Raw genomic sequence first — 19,666 nt, forward strand, 5'->3', positions numbered from 1 at the left:
GAAACAGAGGCGGGGAATGAGAGGCGGGCAAGCAGAGGCGGGGAATTAGATATGGGGAATCAGAGGTGGGGAATCAGAGGTGGTGAATCAGAGATGGGGAATCACAGGAGGGGAATCAGAGGCAGCGAATAGAACGCGGGGAATCAGAGGCAGGGAATCAGAGCTGGGGAATCAGAGGCGGGGAATCAGATATGGGGAAACAGAGGCGGGGAATCAGAGGCGGGGAAACAGAGGCGGGGAATCAGACATGGGGAATCGGTTGCGGGGAATCAGAGGCGGGGAATCAGAGCTGGGGAATCAGAGGCGGGGAATCAGAGTTGGGGCATCAGAGGTGGGGAATTAGATATGGGGAAACAGAGGCGGGGAATCAGATATGGGGAATCAGAGGTGGGGAATCAGAGGCAGGGAATCAGATGTGCGGAATCAGAGATGGGGAATCAGAGGCAGGGAATCAGAATCAGAAGCGGGGAATCAGAGGCCGGGAATCAGAGGCCGGGAATCAGATGCTGGGAATAAGAGGCCGGGAATCAGAGGTGGGGAATCAGAGTCCGGGAATCAGAGATGGGGATTCAGAGGCGGGGAATCAGATATGGGGAATCAGAGGTGGGGAATCAGAGGTTGTGAATCAGAGATGGGGAATCAAGGCGGGGAATCAGAGGGAGGGAATCAGACGCGGGGAATCAGAGGCGGGGTTTCAGAGCTGGGGAATCAGATGTGCGGAATCGGAGATGGGGAATCAGAGGCAGGGAATCAGAGGCGGGGAATCAGAGGCGGGGAATCAGAGGCCGGGAATCAGATATGGGGAAACCGAGGCGGGGAATCCGAGGCGGGGAAACAGAGGCGGGGAATCAGATATGGGGAATCAGAGGTGGGGAATCAGAGGTTGGGAATCAGAGGCAGGGAATCAGAGGCTTGTAATCAGATGCAGGGAATCAGATGCGGGGAATCAGAGGCGGGGAATCAGAGGCGGGGAATCAGAGGCGGGAAAACAGAGGCGGGGAATCAGATATGGGGTATCAGAGGCGGGGAATCAGAGGCACGGAATCAGACACGGGGAATCAGAGGCGGGGAATCAGAGATGGGGAATCAGAGGCGGGGAATCAGAGGCAGGGAATCGGATGCCGGGAATCAGAGGCGGGAAATCAGAGCTGGGGAATCAGAGGCGGGGAGTCAGAGTTGGGGAATCAGAGGCGGCGAAGCAGATATGGGGAAATAGAGGCGGGGAATCAGATATGGGGAATCAGAGGCGGGGAATCAGATATGGGGAATCAGAGGCTGGGAATAAGAGGGGGGGAAACAGAGGCGGGGAATAAGATATGGGGAATCAGAGGTGGGGAATCAGGGGCGGGGAATCAGTGGCAGGGAATCAGAGGCGGGGAATCAGAGGCGGGGAATCAAAGGAAGGGAATCAGACACGGGGAATCAGAGGTGGGGAATCAGAGATGGGGAATCAGAGGCGGGGAATCACAGGCAGGGAATCAGACGCGGGGAATCAGAGGCGGGGAATCAGAGCTGGGGAATCAGAGGTGTGGAAACAGAGTCGGGGAATCAGAGGCAGGGAATCGGTTGTGCGGAATCAGAGATGGGGAATCAGATGTGGGGAATCAGAGGCAGTGAATCAGAGATGGGGAATCAGAGGCGGGGAATCAGAGGCAAGAAATCAGACGGGGATTCAGAGGCTGGGAATCAGACGGGGGGAATCAAAGGCGGGGAATCAGAGCTGGTGAATCAGAGGCAGGGAATCAGAGTTGGGGATTCAGAGGCGGGGAGTCAGATATGGGGAAACAGAGGCGGGGAATGAGAGGCGGGCAAGCAGAGGCGGGGAATTAGATATGGGGAATCAGAGGTGGGGAATCAGAGGTGGTGAATCAGAGATGGGGAATCAGATGTGGGGAATCAGAGGCAGTGAATCAGAGGTGGGGAATCAGATTTGGGGAATCAGAGGCGGGGACTTAGATATTGGGAAACGGAGGCGGGGAATCAGAGGCGGGGAAACCCAGGCGGGGAATCAGATATGGGGAATCAGAGGTGGTGAATCAGAGGCAAGGAATCAGATGTGCGGAATCAGAGATGGGGAATCAGAGGCAGGGAATTAGAATCAGAAGCAGGGAATCAGAGGCCGGGAATCAGAGGCCGGAATCAGAGGCGGGGAATCAGCGGCAGGGAATCAGATGCGGGGAATCAGAGGCGGGGAATCAGAGCTAGTGAATCAGAGGCGGGGTATTAGAGTTGGGGAATCAGAGGCGGGGAATCAGATATGGGGAAACAGAGGTGGGGAATCAGAGGCGGGGAAACAGAGGCAGGGAATCAGATATGGGGAATCAGAGGCGGGGAATCAGAGGTGGGGAATCATAGGCAGGGAATCGGATGTGCGGAATCAGAGATGGGGAATCAGAGGCCGGGAATCAGAGGTGGTGAATCAGAGATGGGGAATCAGAGGCGGGGAATCAGAGGCAGGGAAGCAGACGCGGGGAATCAGAGGTGGGCAATCAGAGGCGGGGAATCAGATATGGGGAAACAGAGGCGGGGAATCAGAGGCGGGGAAACAGAGGCGGTGAATCAGATATGGGGAATCAGAGGTGGGGCATCAGAGGTTGTGAATCACAGATGGGGAATCAGAGGCGGGGAATCAGAGGCAGGGAATCTGACGCGGGGAATCAGAGGCGGGGATTCAGAGCTGGGGAATCAGAGGCGGGGAATCAGAGTTGGGGAATGAGAGGCGGGGAATCAGATATGGGGAATCAGAGGCAGGGAATCAGAGGCGGGAAAACAGAGGCGGGGAATCAGATATGGGGAATCAGAGGCGGGGAATCAGAGGCACGGAATCAGACACGGGGAATCAGAGGCGGGGAATCAGAGATGGGGAATCAGAGGCGGGGAATCAGAGGCAGGGAATCGGATGCCGGGAATCAGAGGCGGGAAATCAGAGCTGGGGAATCAGAGGCGGGGAATCAGAGTTGGGGAATCAGAGGCGGCGAAGCAGATATGGGGAAATAGAGGCGGGGAATCAGATATGGGGAATCAGAGGCGGGGAATCAGATATGGGGAATCAGAGGCTGGGAATAAGAGGGGGGGAAACAGAGGCGGGGAATAAGATATGGGGAATCAGAGGTGGGGAATCAGGGGCGGGGAATCAGTGGCAGGGAATCAGAGGCGGGGAATCAGAGGCGGGGAATCAAAGGAAGGGAATCAGACACGGGGAATCAGAGGTGGGGAATCAGAGATGGGGAATCAGAGGCGGGGAATCACAGGCAGGGAATCAGACGCGGGGAATCAGAGGCGGGGAATCAGAGCTGGGGAATCAGAGGTGTGGAATCAGAGTCGGGGAATCAGAGGCAGGGAATCGGTTGTGCGGAATCAGAGATGGGGAATCAGATGTGGGGAATCAGAGGCAGTGAATCAGAGATGGGGAATCAGAGGCGGGGAATCAGAGGCAAGAAATCAGACGGGGATTCAGAGGCTGGGAATCAGACGGGGGGAATCAAAGGCGGGGAATCAGAGCTGGTGAATCAGAGGCAGGGAATCAGAGTTGGGGATTCAGAGGCGGGGAATCAGATATGGGGAAACAGAGGCGGGGAATGAGAGGCGGGCAAGCAGAGGCGGGGAATTAGATATGGGGAATCAGAGGTGGGGAATCAGAGGTGGTGAATCAGAGATGGGGAATCACAGGAGGGAAATCAGAGGCAGCGAATAGAACGCGGGGAATCAGAGGCAGGGAATCAGAGCTGGGGAATCAGAGGCGGGGAATCAGATATGGGGAAACAGAGGCGGGGAATCAGAGGCGGGGAAACAGAGGCGGGGAATCAGACATGGGGAATCGGTTGCGGGGAATCAGAGGCGGGGAATCAGAGCTGGGGAATCAGAGGCGGGGAATCAGAGTTGGGGCATCAGAGGTGGAGAATTAGATATGGGGAAACAGAGGCGGGGAATCAGATATGGGGAATCAGAGGTGGGGAATCAGAGGCAGGGAATCAGATGTGCGGAATCAGAGATGGGGAATCAGAGGCAGGGAATCAGAATCAGAAGCGGGGAATCAGAGGCCGGGAATCAGAGGCCGGGAATCAGATGCTGGGAATAAGAGGCCGGGAATCAGAGGTGGGGAATCAGAGTCCGGGAATCAGAGATGGGGATTCAGAGGCGGGGAATCAGATATGGGGAATCAGAGGTGGGGAATCAGAGGTTGTGAATCAGAGATGGGGAATCAAGGCGGGGAATCAGAGGGAGGGAATCAGACGCGGGGAATCAGAGGCGGGGTTTCAGAGCTGGGGAATCAGAGGCGGGGAATCAGAGTTGTGGAATCAGAGGCAGGGAATCAGATATGGGGAATCAGAGGCGGGGAATCAGAGGCGGGGAAACAGAGGCGGGGAATCAGATATGGGGAATCAGAGGTGGGGAATCAGGGGCAGGGAATCAGTGGAAGGCAATCAGAGGCGGGGAATCTGCGGCGGGGAATCAGAGGCAGGGAATCAGACACGGGGAATCAGAGGCGGGGAATCAGAGATGGCGAATCAGAGGCGGGGAATCAGAGGCAGGGAATCGGACGCCGGGAATCAGAGGCGGGGAATCAGAGTTGGGGAATCAGAGGCGGGGAATCAGAGTTGGGGAATCAGAGGCGGGGAATCAGATATGGGGAAATAGAGGCGGGGAATCAGATATGGGGAATCAGAGGTGTGGAATCAGAGGTTGGGAATCAGAGGCAGGGAATCAGAGGCGGGGAAACAGAGGCGGGGTATCAGATATGGGGAATCAGAGGTGGCGAATCAAAGGCGGTGAAACAGAGATGGGGAATCAGGGCAGGGAATCAGAGGCAGGGAATCAGAGCTGGGGAAACAGAGGCGGGGAATCAGATATGGGGAATCAGAGGTGGGGAATCAGGGGCGGGGAATCAGTGGCAGGGAATCAGAGCTGGGGAATCAGAGGTGGGGAATCAGAGCTGGGGAAACAGAGGTGGGGAATCAGATATGGGGAATCAGAGGTGGGGAATCAGGGGCGGGGAATCAGTGGCAGGGAATCAGAGGCCGGGAATAAAAGGCGGGGAATCAGAGCTGGGGAATCAGAGGCGGGGAATCAGAGTTGGGGAATAAGAGGAGGGGAATCAGATATGGGGAATCAGAGGTGGGGAATTAGAGGTTGCGAATCAGAGGCGGGGAATCAGAGGCGGGGAATCAGAGGCAGGGAATCGGATGTGCGGAATCAGAGATGGGGAATCAGAGGTGGGGATTCAGAGGTGGTGAATCAGAGAAGGGGAATCAGAGGCTGGGAATCAGAGGCAGGGAATCAGACGCAGGGAATCAGAGGCGGGGAATCATAGCTGGCGAATTAGAGGAGGGGAATCAGAGTTGGGGAATCAGAGGCGGGGAATCAGATATGGGGAAACAGAGGCGGGGAATCAGAGGCGGGGAAACAGAGGCGGGGAATCAGATATGGGGAATCAGAGGTGGGGAATCAGAGGCAGGGAATCAGATGTGCGGAATCAGAGATGGGGAATCAGAGGCAGGGAATCAGAATCAGAAGCAGGGAATCAGTGGCAGGGAATCAGAGGCCGGGAATAAAAGGCGGGGAATCAGAGGTGGGGATTCAGAGGTGGGGAATCAGAGGCGGGGAATCAGAGGAAGGGAATCAGATGTGCGGAATCGGAGATGGGGAATCAGAGGCAGGGAATCAGAGGCGGGGAATCAGAGGCGGGGAATCAGAGGCCGGGAATCAGATATGGGGAAACATAGGCGGGGAATCCGAGGCGGGAAAACAGAGGCGGGGTATCTGATATGGGGATTCAGAGGTGGGGAATCAGAGGTTGGGAATCAGAGGCAGGGAATCAGAGGCGGGGAATCAGAGGCGGGGAATCAGAGGAAGGGAATCAGATGTGCGGAATCGGAGATGGGGAATCAGAGGCAGGGAATCAGAGGCGGGGAATCAGAGGCGGGAATCAGAGGCCGGGAATCAGATATGGGGAAACAGAGGCGGGGAATCCGAGGCGGGGAAACAGAGGCGGGGAATCAGATATGGGGAATCAGAGGTGGGGAATCAGAGGTTGGGAATCAGAGGCAGGGAATCAGATGCTTGTAATCAGATGCAGGGAATCAGATGCGGGGAATCAGAGGCAGGGAATCAGAGCTGGGGAATCAGAGGTGGGGAATCAGATTTGGGGAATCAGAGGCGGGGACTTAGATATTGGGAAACAGAGGCGGGGAATCAGAGGCGGGGAAACCCAGGCGGGGAATCAGATATGGGGAATCAGAGGTGGGGAATCAGAGGCAAGGAATCAGATGTGCGGAATCAGAGATGGGGAATCAGAGGCAGGGAATTAGAATCAGAAGCAGGGAATCAGAGGCCGGGAATCAGAGGCCGGAATCAGAGGCGGGGAATCAGCGGCAGGGAATCAGATGCGGGGAATCAGAGGCGGGGAATCAGAGCTGGGGAATCAGAGGCGGGGTATTAGAGTTGGGGAATCAGAGGCGGGGAATCAGATATGGGGAAACAGAGGTGGGGAATCAGAGGCGGGGAAACAGAGGCAGGGAATCAGATATGGGGAATCAGAGGCGGGGAATCAGAGGTGGGGAATCATAGGCAGGGAATCGGATGTGCGGAATCAGAGATGGGGAATCAGAGGCCGGGAATCAGAGGTGGTGAATCAGAGATGGGGAATCAGAGGCGGGGAATCAGAGGCAGGGAATCAGACGCGGGGAATCAGAGGTGGGCAATCAGAGGCGGGGAATCAGATATGGGGAATCAGAGGCGGGGAATCAGAAGCGGGGAAACAGAGGCGGGGAATCAGATATGGGGAATCAGAGGTGGGGCATCAGAGGTTGTGAATCAGAGATGGGGAATCAGAGGCGGGGAATCAGAGGCAGGGAATCAGATGCGGGGAATCAGAGGCGGGGATTCAGAGCTGGGGAATCAGAGGCGGGGAATAAGAGTTGGGGAATCAGAGGCGGGGAATCAGATATGGGGAATCAGAGGCAGGGAATCAGAGGCGGGAAAACAGAGGCGGGGAATCAGATATGGGGTATCAGAGGCGGGGAATCAGAGGCACGGAATCAGACACGGGGAATCAGAGGCGGGGAATCAGAGCTGGGGAATCAGAGGCGGGGAATCAGAGGCAGGGAATCGGATGCCGGGAATCAGAGGCGGGAAATCAGAGCTGGGGAATCAGAGGCGGGGAGTCAGAGTTGGGGAATCAGAGGCGGCGAAGCAGATATGGGGAAATAGAGGCGGGGAATCAGATATGGGGAATCAGAGGCGGGGAATCAGATATGGGGAATCAGAGGCTGGGAATAAGAGGTGGGGAAACAGAGGCGGGGAATAAGATATGGGGAATCAGAGGTGGGGAATCAGGGGCGGGGAATCAGTGGCAGGGAATCAGAGGCGGGGAATCAGAGGCGGGGAATCAAAGGAAGGGAATCAGACACGGGGAATCAGAGGTGGGGAATCAGAGATGGGGAATCAGAGGCGGGGAATCACAGGCAGGGAATCAGACGCGGGGAATCAGAGGCGGGGAATCAGAGCTGGGGAATCAGAGGTGTGGAAACAGAGTCGGGGAATCAGAGGCAGGGAATCGGTTGTGCGGAATCAGAGATGGGGAATCAGATGTGGGGAATCAGAGGCAGTGAATCAGAGATGGGGAATCAGAGGCGGGGAATCAGAGGCAAGAAATCAGACGGGGATTCAGAGGCTGGGAATCAGACGGGGGGCATCAAAGGCGGGGAATCAGAGCTGGTGAATCAGAGGCAGGGAATCAGAGTTGGGGATTCAGAGGCGGGGAATCAGATATGGGGAAACAGAGGCGGGGAATGAGAGGCGGGCAAGCAGAGGCGGGGAATTAGATATGGGGAATCAGAGGTGGGGAATCAGAGGTGGTGAATCAGAGATGGGGAATCACAGGAGGGGAATCAGAGGCAGCGAATAGAACGCGGGGAATCAGAGGCAGGGAATCAGAGCTGGGGAATCAGAGGCGGGGAATCAGATATGGGGAAACAGAGGCGGGGAATCAGAGGCGGGGAAACAGAGGCGGGGAATCAGACATGGGGAATCGGTTGCGGGGAATCAGAGGCGGGGAATCAGAGCTGGGGAATCAGAGGCGGGGAATCAGAGTTGGGGCATCAGAGGTGGGGAATTAGATATGGGGAAACAGAGGCGGGGAATCAGATATGGGGAATCAGAGGTGGGGAATCAGAGGCAGGGAATCAGATGTGCGGAATCAGAGATGGGGAATCAGAGGCAGGGAATCAGAATCAGAAGCGGGGAATCAGAGGCCGGGAATCAGAGGCCGGGAATCAGATGCTGGGAATAAGAGGCCGGGAATCAGAGGTGGGGAATCAGAGTCCGGGAATCAGAGATGGGGATTCAGAGGCGGGGAATCAGATATGGGGAATCAGAGGTGGGGAATCAGAGGTTGTGAATCAGAGATGGGGAATCAAGGCGGGGAATCAGAGGGAGGGAATCAGACGCGGGGAATCAGAGGCGGGGTTTCAGAGCTGGGGAATCAGAGGCGGGGAATCAGAGTTGTGGAATAAGAGGCAGGGAATCAGATATGGGGAATCAGAGGCGGGGAATCAGAGGCGGGGAAACAGAGGCGGGGAATCAGATATGGGGAATCAGAGGTGGAAAATCAGGGGCAGGGAATCAGTGGCAGGGAATAAGAGGCGTGGAATCTGCGGCGGGGAATCAGAGGCAGGGAATCAGACACGGGGAATCAGAGGCGGGGAATCAGAGATGGCGAATCAGAGGCAGGGAATCAGAGGCGGGAAAACAGAGGCGGGGAATCAGATATGGGGAATCAGAGGCGGGGAATCAGAGGCACGGAATCAGACACGGGGAATCAGAGGCGGGGAATCAGAGATGGGGAATCAGAGGCGGGGAATCAGAGGCAGGGAATCGGATGCCGGGAATCAGAGGCGGGAAATCAGAGCTGGGGAATCAGATGCGGGGAGTCAGAGTTGGGGAATCAGAGGCGGCGAAGCAGATATGGGGAAATAGAGGCGGGGAATCAGATATGGGGAATCAGAGGTGGGGAATCAGATATGGGGAATCAGAGGCTGGGAATAAGAGGGGGGGAATCAGACACGGGGAATCAGAGGCGGGGAATCAGAGATGGCGAATCAGAGGCGGGGAATCAGAGGCAGGGAATCGGACGCCGGGAATCAGAGGCGGGGAATCAGAGTTGGGGAATCAGAGGCGGGGAATCAGAGTTGGGGAATCAGAGGCGGGGTATCAGATATGGGGAAATAGAGGCGGGGAATCAGATATGGGGAATCAGAGGTGTGGAATCAGAGGTTGGGAATCAGAGGCAGGGAATCAGAGGCGGGGAAACAGAGGCGGGGATTCAGATATGGGGAATCAGAGGTGGCGAATCAAAGGCGGTGAAACAGAGATGGGGAATCAGGGCAGGGAATCAGAGGCAGGGAATCAGAGCTGGGGAAACAGAGGCGGGGAATCAGATATGGGGAATCAGAGGTGGGGAATCAGGGGCGGGGAATCAGTGGCAGGGAATCAGAGCTGGGGAATCAGAGGTGGGGAATCAGAGCTGGGGAAACAGAGGCGGGGAATCAGATATCGGGAAACAGAGGCGGGGAATCAGAGGCGGGGAAACAGAGGCGGGGAATCAGATATGGGGAATCAGAGGTGGGGAATCAGAGGCAGGGAATCAGATGTGCGGAATCAGAGATGGGGAATCAGAGGAAGGGAATCAGAATCAGAAGCAGGGAATCAGTGGCAGGGAATCAGAGGCCGGGAATAAAAGGCGGGGAATCAGAGGCAGGGAATCGGATGTGCGGAATCAGAGATGGGGAATCAGAGGTGGGGATTCAGAGGTGGTGAATCAGAGAAGGGGAATCAGAGGCTGGGAATCAGAGGCAGGGAATCAGACGCAGGGAATCAGAGGCGGGGAATCATAGCTGGCGAATTAGAGGAGGGGAATCAGAGTTGGGGAATCAGAGGCGGGGAATCATATATGGGGAATCAGAGGTGGGGAATCAGGGGCAGGGAATCAGTGGCAGGGAATCAGAGGCGGGGAATCATAGCTGGCGAATTAGAGGAAGGGAATCAGAGTTGGGGAAACAGAGGCGGGGAATCAGATATGGGGAATCAGAGGTGGGGAATCAGGGGCAGGGAATCAGTGGCAGGGAATCAGACGCGGGGAATCAGAGACGGGGAATCAGAGGCAGGGAATCAGACACGGGGAATCAGAGGCGGGGAATCAGAGATGGGGAATCAGAAGCGGGGAATCAGAGGCAGGGAATCAGAGGCCGGGAATCAGATGCTGGGAATAAGAGGCCGGGAATCAGAGGTGGGGAAACAGAGGCGGGGAATCAGATATGGGGAATCAGAGGTGGGGAATCAGAGGCGGGGAATCAGTGGCAGGGAATCAGAGGCCGGGAATAAAAGGCGGGGAATCAAAGCTGGGGAATCAGAGGCGGGTAATCAGAGTTGGGGAATCAGAGGAGGGGAATCAGATATGGGGAAACAGAGGCCGGGAATCAGAGGCAGGGAAACAGAGGCGGGGAATCAGATATGGGAAATCAGAGGTGGGGAATTAGAGGTTGCGAATCAGAGGCGGGATATCAGAGGCGGGGAATCAGAGGCAGGGAATCGGATGTGCGGAATCAGAGATGGGTAATCAGAGGTGGGGATTCAGAGGTGGTGAATCAGAGAAGGGGAATCAGAGGCTGGGAATCAGAGGCAGGGAATCAGACGCAGGGAATCAGAGGCGGGGAATCATAGCTGGCGAATTAGAGGAGGGGAATCAGAGTTGGGGAATCAGAGGCGGGGAATCAGATATGGGGAAACAGAGGCGGGGAATCAGAGGCGGGGAAACAGAGGCGGGGAATCAGATATGGGGAATCAGAGGTGGGGAATCAGAGGCAGGGAATCAGATGTGCGGAATCAGAGATGGGGAATCAGAGGCAGGGAATCAGAATCAGAAGCAGGGAATCAGAGGCCGGGAATCAGAGGCCGGAATCAGATGCTGGGAATCAGAGGCCTGGAATCAGAGGCGGGGAATCAGAGGCAGGGAATCAGATGCGGGGAATCATAGGCGGGGAATCAGAGCTGGGGAATCAGAGGCAGGGTATTAGAGTTGGGGAATCAGAGGCGGGGAATCAGATATGGGGAAACAGAGGTGGGGAATCAGAGGCGGGGAAACAGAGGCAGGGAATCAGATATGGGGAATCAGAGGCGGGGAATCAGAGGTGGGGAATCATAGGCAGGGAATCGGATGTGCGGAATCAGAGATGGGGAATCAGAGGCCGGGAATCAGAGGTGGTGAATCAGATATGGGGAATCAGAGGCGGGGAATCAGAGGCAGGGAATCAGACGCGGGGAATCAGAGGTGGGCAATCAGAGGCGGGGAATCAGAGGCAGGGAATCAGACACGGGGAATCAGAGGCGGGGAATCAGAGATGGCGAATCAGAGGCGCGGAATCAGAGGCAGGGAATCGGACGCCGGGAATCAGAGGCGGGGAATCAGAGTTGGGGAATCAGAGGCTGGGAATCAGAGTTGGGGAATCAGAGGCGGGGAATCAGATATGGGGAAATAGAGGCGGGGAATCAGATATGGGGAATCAGAGGTGTGGAATCAGAGGTTGGGAATCAGAGGCAGGGAATCAGAGGCGGGGAAACAGAGACGGGGAATCAGATATGGGGAATCAGAGGTGGCGAATCAAAGGCGGTGAAACAGAGATGGGGAATCAGGGCAGGGAATCAGAGGCAGGGAATCAGAGCTGGGGAAACAGAGGCGGGGAATCAGATATGGGGAATCAGAGGTGGGGAATCAGGGGCGGGGAATCAGTGGCAGGGAATCAGAGCTGGGGAATCAGAGGTGGGGAATCAGAGCTGGGGAAACAGAGGCGGGGAATCAGATATGGGGAATCAGAGGTGGGGAATCAGGGGCGGGGAATCAGTGGCAGGGAATCAGAGGCCGGGAATAAAAGGCGGGGAATCAGAGCTGGGGAATCAGAGGCGGGGAATCAGAGTTGGGGAATCAGAGGAGGGGAATCAGATATGGGGAAACAGAGGCCGGGAATCAGAGGCAGGGAAACAGAGGCGGGGAATCAGGTATGGGGAATCAGAGGTGGGGAATTAGAGGTTGCGAATCAGAGGCGGGGAATCAGAGGCGGGGAATCAGAGGCAGGGAATCGGATGTGCAGAATCAGAGATGGGGAATCAGAGGTGGGGATTCAGAGGTGGTGAATCAGAGAAGGGGAATCAGAGGCTGGGAATCAGAGGCAGGGAATCAGACGCAGGGAATCAGAGGCGGGGAATCATAGCTGGCGAATTAGAGGAGGGGAATCAGAGTTGGGGAATCAGAGGCGGGGAATCAGATATCGGGAAACAGAGGCGGGGAATCAGAGGCGGGGAAACAGAGGCGGGGAATCAGATATGGGGAATCAGAGGTGGGGAATCAGAGGCAGGGAATCAGATGTGCGGAATCAGAGATGGGGAATCAGAGGAAGGGAATCAGAATCAGAAGCAGGGAATCAGTGGCAGGGAATCAGAGGCCGGGAATAAAAGGCGGGGAATCAGAGGCAGGGAATCGGATGTGCGGAATCAGAGATGGGGAATCAGAGGTGGGGATTCAGAGGTGGTGAATCAGAGAAGGGGAATCAGAGGCTGGGAATCAGAGGCAGGGAATCAGATGCAGGGAATCAGAGGCGGGGAATCATAGCTGGCGAATTAGAGGAGGGGAATCAGAGTTGGGGAATCAGAGGCGGGGAATCAGATATGGGGAAACAGAGGCGGGGAATCAGAGGTGGGGAAACAGAGGCGGGGAATCAGATATGGGGAATCAGAGGTGGGGAATCAGGGGCAGGGAATCAGTGGCAGGGAATCAGACGCGGGGAATCAGAGGCGGGGAATCAGAGGCGGGGAATCAGAGGCGGGGAATCAGAGGCAGGGAATCGGATGTGCGGAATCAGAGATGGGGAATCAGAGGTGGGGATTCAGAGGTGGTGAATCAGAGAAGGGGAATCAGAGGCTGGGAATCAGAGGCAGGGAATCAGACGCAGGGAATCAGAGGCGGGGAATCATAGCTGGCGAATTAGAGGAGGGGAATCAGAGTTGGGGAATCAGAGGCGGGGAATCATATATGGGGAATCAGAGGTGGGGAATCAGGGGCAGGGAATCAGTGGCAGGGAATCAGAGGCGGGGAATCATAGCTGGCGAATTAGAGGAAGGGAATCAGAGTTGGGGAAACAGAGGCGGGGAATCAGATATGGGGAATCAGAGGTGGGGAATCAGGGGCAGGGAATCAGTGGCAGGGAATCAGACGCGGGGAATCAGAGACGGGGAATCAGAGGCAGGGAATCAGACACGGGGAATCAGAGGCGGGGAATCAGAGATGGGGAATCAGAGGCGGGGAATCAGAGGCAGGGAATCAGAGGCCGGGAATCAGATGCTGGGAATAAGAGGCCGGGAATCAGAGGTGGGGAAACAGAGGCGGGGAATCAGATATGGGGAATCAGAGGTGGGGAATCAGAGGCGGGGAATCAGTGGCAGGGAATCAGAGGCCGGGAATAAAAGGCGGGGAATCAAAGCTGGGGAATCAGAGGCGGGGAATCAGAGTTGGGGAATCAGAGGAGGGGAATCAGATATGGGGAAACAGAGGCCGGGGATCAGAGGCAGGGAAACAGAGGCGGGGAATCAGATATGGGAAATCAGAGGTGGGGAATTAGAGGTTGCGAATCAGAGGCGGGATATCAGAGGCGGGGAATCAGAGGCAGGGAATCGGATGTGCGGAATCAGAGATGGGGAATCAGAGGTGGGGATTCAGAGGTGGTGAATCAGAGAAGGGGAATCAGAGGCTGGGAATCAGAGGCAGGGAATCAGACGCAGGGAATCAGAGGCGGGGAATCATAGCTGGCGAATTAGAGGAGGGGAATCAGAGTTGGGGAATCAGAGGCGGGGAATCAGATATGGGGAAACAGAGGCGGGGAATCAGAGGCGGGGAAACAGAGGCGGGGAATCAGATATGGGGAATCAGAGGTGGGGAATCAGAGGCAGGGAATCAGATGTGCGGAATCAGAGATGGGGAATCAGAGGCAGGGAATCAGAATCAGAAGCAGGGAATCAGAGGCCGGGAATCAGAGGCCGGAATCAGATGCTGGGAATCAGAGGCCTGGAATCAGAGGCGGGGAATCAGAGGCAGGGAATCAGATGCGGGGAATCAGAGGCGGGGAATCAGAGCTGGGGAATCAGAGGCAGGGTATTAGAGTTGGGGAATCAGAGGCGGGGAATCAGATATGGGGAAACAGAGGTGGGGAATCAGAGGCGGGGAAACAGAGGCAGGGAATCAGATATGGGGAATCAGAGGCGGGGAATCAGAGGTGGGGAATCATAGGCAGGGAATCGGATGTGCGGAATCAGAGATGGGGAATCAGAGGCCGGGAATCAGAGGTGGTGAATCAGATATGGGGAATCAGAGGCGGGGAATCAGAGGCAGGGAATCAGACGCGGGGAATCAGAGGTGGGCAATCAGAGGCGGGGAATCAGATATGGGGAATCAGAGGTGGGGAATCAGAGGCGGGGAATCAGATATGGGGAATCAGAGGTGGGGCATCAGAGGTTGTGAATCACAGATGGGGAATTAGAGGCGGGGAATCAGAGGCAGGGAATCAGACGCGGGGAATCAGAGGCGGGGATTCAGAGCTGGGGAATCAGAAGCGGGGAATCAGAGTTGGGGAATCAGAGGCGGGGAATCAGATATGGGGAATCTGAGGCAGGGAATCAGAGGCGGGGAATCAGAGGCAGGGAATCAGACGTGGGGAATCTGAGGCGGGGAATCAGAGCTGGGGAATCAGAGGTGGGGAATCAGAGTTGGGGAATCAGAGGCAGGGAATTGGATGTGCGGAATCAGAGATGGGGAATCAGAGGTGGGGAATCAGAGGCGGTGAATCAGAGATGGGGAATCAGAGGCGGGGAATCGGAGGCAGGAAATCAGACACGGGGATTCAGAGGCTGGGAATCAGACGGGGGGAATCAAAGGCGGGGAATCAGAGCTGGGGAATCTGAGGCAGGGAATCAGAGTTGGGGATTCAGAGGCGGGGAATCAGATATGGGGAAACAGAGGCGGGGAATCAGAGGCGGGAAAACAGAGGCGGGGAATTAGATATGGGGAATCAGAGGTGGGGAATCAGAGGTGGTGAATCAGTGATGGGGAATCACAGGCGGGGAATCAGAGGCAGGGAATAGAACGCGGGGAATCAGAGGCAGGGAATCAGAGCTGGGGAATCAGAGGCGGGGAATCATAGTTGGGAATCAGAGGCGGGGAATCAGATATGGGGAAACAGAGGCGGGGAATCAGAGGCGGCGAAACAGAGGCAGGGAATCAGATATGGGGAATCGGATGCAGGGAATCAGAGGCGGGGAATCAGAGCTGGGGAATCAGAGGCGGGGAATCAGAGTTGGGGCATCAGAGGTGGGGAATTAGATATAGGGAAACAGAGGCGGGGAATCAGAGGTGGGGAAACAGAGGCGGGGAATCAGATATGGGGAATCAGAGGTGGGGAATCAGAGGCAGGGAATCAGATGTGCGGAATCAGAGATGGGGAATCAGAGGCAGGGAATCAGAATCAGAAGCGGGGAATCAGAGGCCGGGAATAAGAGGCCGGGAATCAGATGCTGGGAATAAGAGGCCGGGAATCAGAGGTGGGGAATCAGAGGCGGGGAATGAGATATGGAGAATCAGAGGCGGGGAATCAGAGGCGGGGAAACAGAGGTGGGGAATCAGATATGGGGAATCAGAGGTGGCGAATCAAAGGCGGTGAATCAGAGATGGGGAATCAGAGGCGGGGAATCAGAGGCAGGGAATCAGATGCGGGGAATCAGAGGCGGGGAATCGGAGCTGGCGAATCAGAGGCGGGGAATCAGAGGTGGGCAATCAGAGGCGGGGAATCAGATATGGGGAATCAGAGGCGGGGAATCAGAGGCGGGGAAACAGAGGCGGGGAATCAAATATAGGGAATCAGAGGTGGGGAATCAGAGGTTGTGAATCAGAGATGGGGAATCAAGGCGGGGAATCAGAGGCAGGGAATCAGACGCGGGGAATCAGAGGCGGGGATTCAGAGCTGGGGAATGAGAGGCGGGGAATCAGAGTTGGGGAATCAGAGGCAGGGAATCAGATATGGGGAATCAGAGGCGGGGAATCAGAGGCGGGAAAACAGAGGCTGGGAATCAGATATGGGGAATCAGAGGTGGGGAATCAGGGGCAGGGAATCAGTGGCAGGGAATCAGAGGCGGGGAATCAGAGGCGGGGAATCAGAGGCAGGGAATCAGACACGGGGAATCAGAGGCGGGGAATCAGAGATGGGGAATCAGAGGCGGGGAATCAGAGGCAGGGAATCGGATGCCGGGAATCAGAGTCGGGGAATCAGAGCTGGGGAATCAGAGGCGGGGAATCAGAGATGGGGAATCAGAGGCGGGGAATCAGATATGGGGAAATAGAGGCGGGGAATCAGATATGGGGAATCAGATGTGTGGAATCAGAGGTTGGGAATCAGAGGCAGGGAATCAGAGTCGGGGAAACAGAGGCGGGGAATCAGATATGGGTAATCAGAGGTGGCGAATCAAAGGCGGTGAAACAGAGATGGGGAATCAGGGCAGGGAATCAGAGGCAGGGAATCAAACACGGGGAATCAGAGCTGGGGAATCAGAGGCGGGGAATCAGAGTTGGGAATCAGAGGCGGGGAATCAGAGTCGGGGAAACAGAGGCGGGGAATCAGATATGGGGAATCAGAGGCAGGGAATCAGAGGCGGGGAATCAGAGGCAGGGAATCAGACGCGGGGAATCTGAGGCGGGGAATCAGAGCTGGGCAATCAGAGGTGGGGAATCAGAGTTGGGGAATCAGAGGCAGGGAATTGGATGTGCGGAATCAGAGATGGGGAAGCAGAGGTGGGGAATCAGAGGCGGTGAATCAGAGATGGGGAATCAGAGGCGGGGAATCAGAGGCAGGAAATCAGACACGGGGATTCAGAGGCTGGGAATCAGACGGGGGGAATCAAAGGCGGGGAATCAGGGCTGGGGAATCTGAGGCAGGGAATCAGAGTTGGGGATTCAGAGGCGCGGAATCAGATATGGGGAAACAGAGGCGGGGAATCAGAGGCGGGAAAACAGAGGCGGGGAATTAGATATGGGGAATCAGAGGTGGGGAATCAGAGGTGGTGAATCGGAGATGGGGAATCAGAGGCGGGGAATCAGAGGCAGGGAATCGGACGCCGGGAATCAGAGGCGGGGAATCAGAGCTGGGGAATCAGAGGCGGGGAATCAGAGTTGGGGAATCAGAAGCGGGGAATCAGATATGGGGAAATAGAGGCGGGGAATCAGATATGGGGAATCAGTGGTGTGGAATCAGAGGTTGGGAATCAGAGGCAGGGAATCAGAGGCGGGGAAACAGAGTCGGGGAATCAGATATGGGGAATCAGAGGTGGCGAATCAAAGGCGGTGAAACAGAGATGGGGAATCAGGGCAGGGAATCAGAGGCAGGGAATCAGAGCTGGGGAAACAGAGGCGGGGAATCAGATATGGGGAATCAGAGGTGGGGAATCAGGGGCGGGGAATCAGTGGGAGGGAATCAGAGCTGGGGAATCAGAGGTGGGGAATCAGAGCTGGGGAAACAGAGGCGTGGAATCAGATATGGGGAATCAGAGGTGGGGAATCAGGGGCGGGGAATCAGTGGCAGGGAATCAGAGGCCGTGAATAAAAGGCGGGGAATGAGAGCTGGGGAATCAGAGGCGGGGAATCAGAGTTGGGGAATCAGAGGAGGGGAATCAGATATGGGGAAACAGAGGCCGGGAATCAGAGGCAGGGAAACAGAGGCGGGGATTCAGATATGGGGAATCAGAGGTGGGGAATTAGAGGTTGCGAATCAGAGGCGGGGAATCAGAGGCAGGGAATCGGATGTGCGGAATCAGAGATGGGGAATCAGAGGTGGGGATTCAGAGGTGGTGAATCAGAGAAGGGGAATCAGAGGCTGGGAATCAGAGGCAGGGAATCAGACGCAGGGAATCAGAGGCGGGGAATCATAGCTGGCGAATTAGAGGGGGGGAATCAGAGTTGGGGAATCAGAGGCGGGGAATCAGAGGCCGGAATCAGATGCTGGGAATCAGAGGCCTGGAATCAGAGGCGGGGAATCAGAGGCAGGGAATCAGATGCGGGAAATCAGAGGCCTGGAATCAGAGGCGGGGAATCAGAGGCAGGGAATCAGATGCGGGGAATCAGAGGCGTGGAATCAGAGTTGGGGAATCAGAGGCAGGTTATTAGAGTTGGGGAATCAGAGGCGGGGAATCAGATATGGGGAAACAGAGGTGGGGAATCAGAGGCTGGGAAACAGAGGCAGGGAATCAGATATGGGGAATCAGAGGCGGGGAATCAGAGGTGGGGAATCATAGGCAGGGAATCGGATGTGCGGAATCAGAGATGGGGAATAAGAGGCCGGGAATCAGAGGTGGTGAATCAGATATGGGGAATCAGAGGCGGGGAATCAGAGGCAGGGAATCAGACGCGGGGAATCAAAGGTGGGCAATCAGAGGCGGGGAATCAGATATGGGGAATCAGAGGCGGGGAATCAGAGGCGGGGAAACAGAGGCGGGGAATCACATATGGGGAATCAGAGGTGGGGCATCAGAGGTTGTGAATCACAGATGGGGAATTAGAGGCGGGGAATCAGAGGCAGGGAATCAGACACGGGGAATCAGAGGCGGGGATTCAGAGCTGGGGAATCAGAAGCGGGGAATCAGAGTTGGGGAATCAGAGGCGGGGAATCAGATATGGGGAATCAGAGGCAGGGAATCAGAGGCGGGGAATCAGAGGCAGGGAATCAGACGCGGGGAATCTGAGGCGGGGAATCAGAGCTGGGGAATCAGAGGTGGGGAATCAGAGTTGGGGAATCAGAGGCAGGGAATTGGATGTGCGGAATCAGAGATGGGGAATCAGAGGTGGGGAATCAGAGGCGGTGAATCAGAGATGGGGAATCAGAGGCGGGGAATCAGAGGCAGGAAATCAGACACGGGTATTCATAGGCTGGGAATCAGACGGGGGGAATCAAAGGCGGGGAATCAGAGCTCGGGAATCTGAGGCAGGGAATCAGAGTTGGGGATTCAGAGGCGGGGAATCAGATATGGGGAAACAGAGGCGGGGAATCAGAGGAGGGAAAACAGAGGCGGGGAATTAGATATGGGGAATCAGAGGTGGGGATTCAGAGGTGGTGAATCAGTGATGGGGAATCACAGGCGGGGAATCAGAGGCAGGGAATAGAACGCAGGGAATCAGAGGCAGGGAATCAGAGCTGGGGAATCAGAGGCGGGGAATCATAGTTGGGAATCAGAGGCGGGGAATCAGATATGGGGAAACAGAGGCGGGGAATCAGTGGCGGGGAAACAGAGGCGGGGAATCAGATATGGGGAATCGGATGCAGGGAATCAGAGGCGGGGAATCAGAGCTGGGGAATCAGAGGCGGGGAATCAGAGTTGGGGCATCAGAGGTGGGGAATTAGATATAGGGAAACAGAGGCGGGGAATCAGAGGCGGGGAAACAGAGGCGGGGAAACAGAGGCGGGGAATCTGATATGGGGAATCAGAGGTGGGGAATCCGAGGTTGGGAATCAGAGGCAGGGAATCAGAGGCGGGGAATCAGAGGCGGGGAATCAGAGGAAGGGAATCAGATGTGCGGAATCAGAGA

This window comes from Narcine bancroftii, chromosome 4 (genome assembly GCF_036971445.1).
Source record: "Narcine bancroftii isolate sNarBan1 chromosome 4, sNarBan1.hap1, whole genome shotgun sequence".
In the NCBI taxonomy this organism is placed as follows: domain Eukaryota; kingdom Metazoa; phylum Chordata; class Chondrichthyes; order Torpediniformes; family Narcinidae; genus Narcine; species Narcine bancroftii.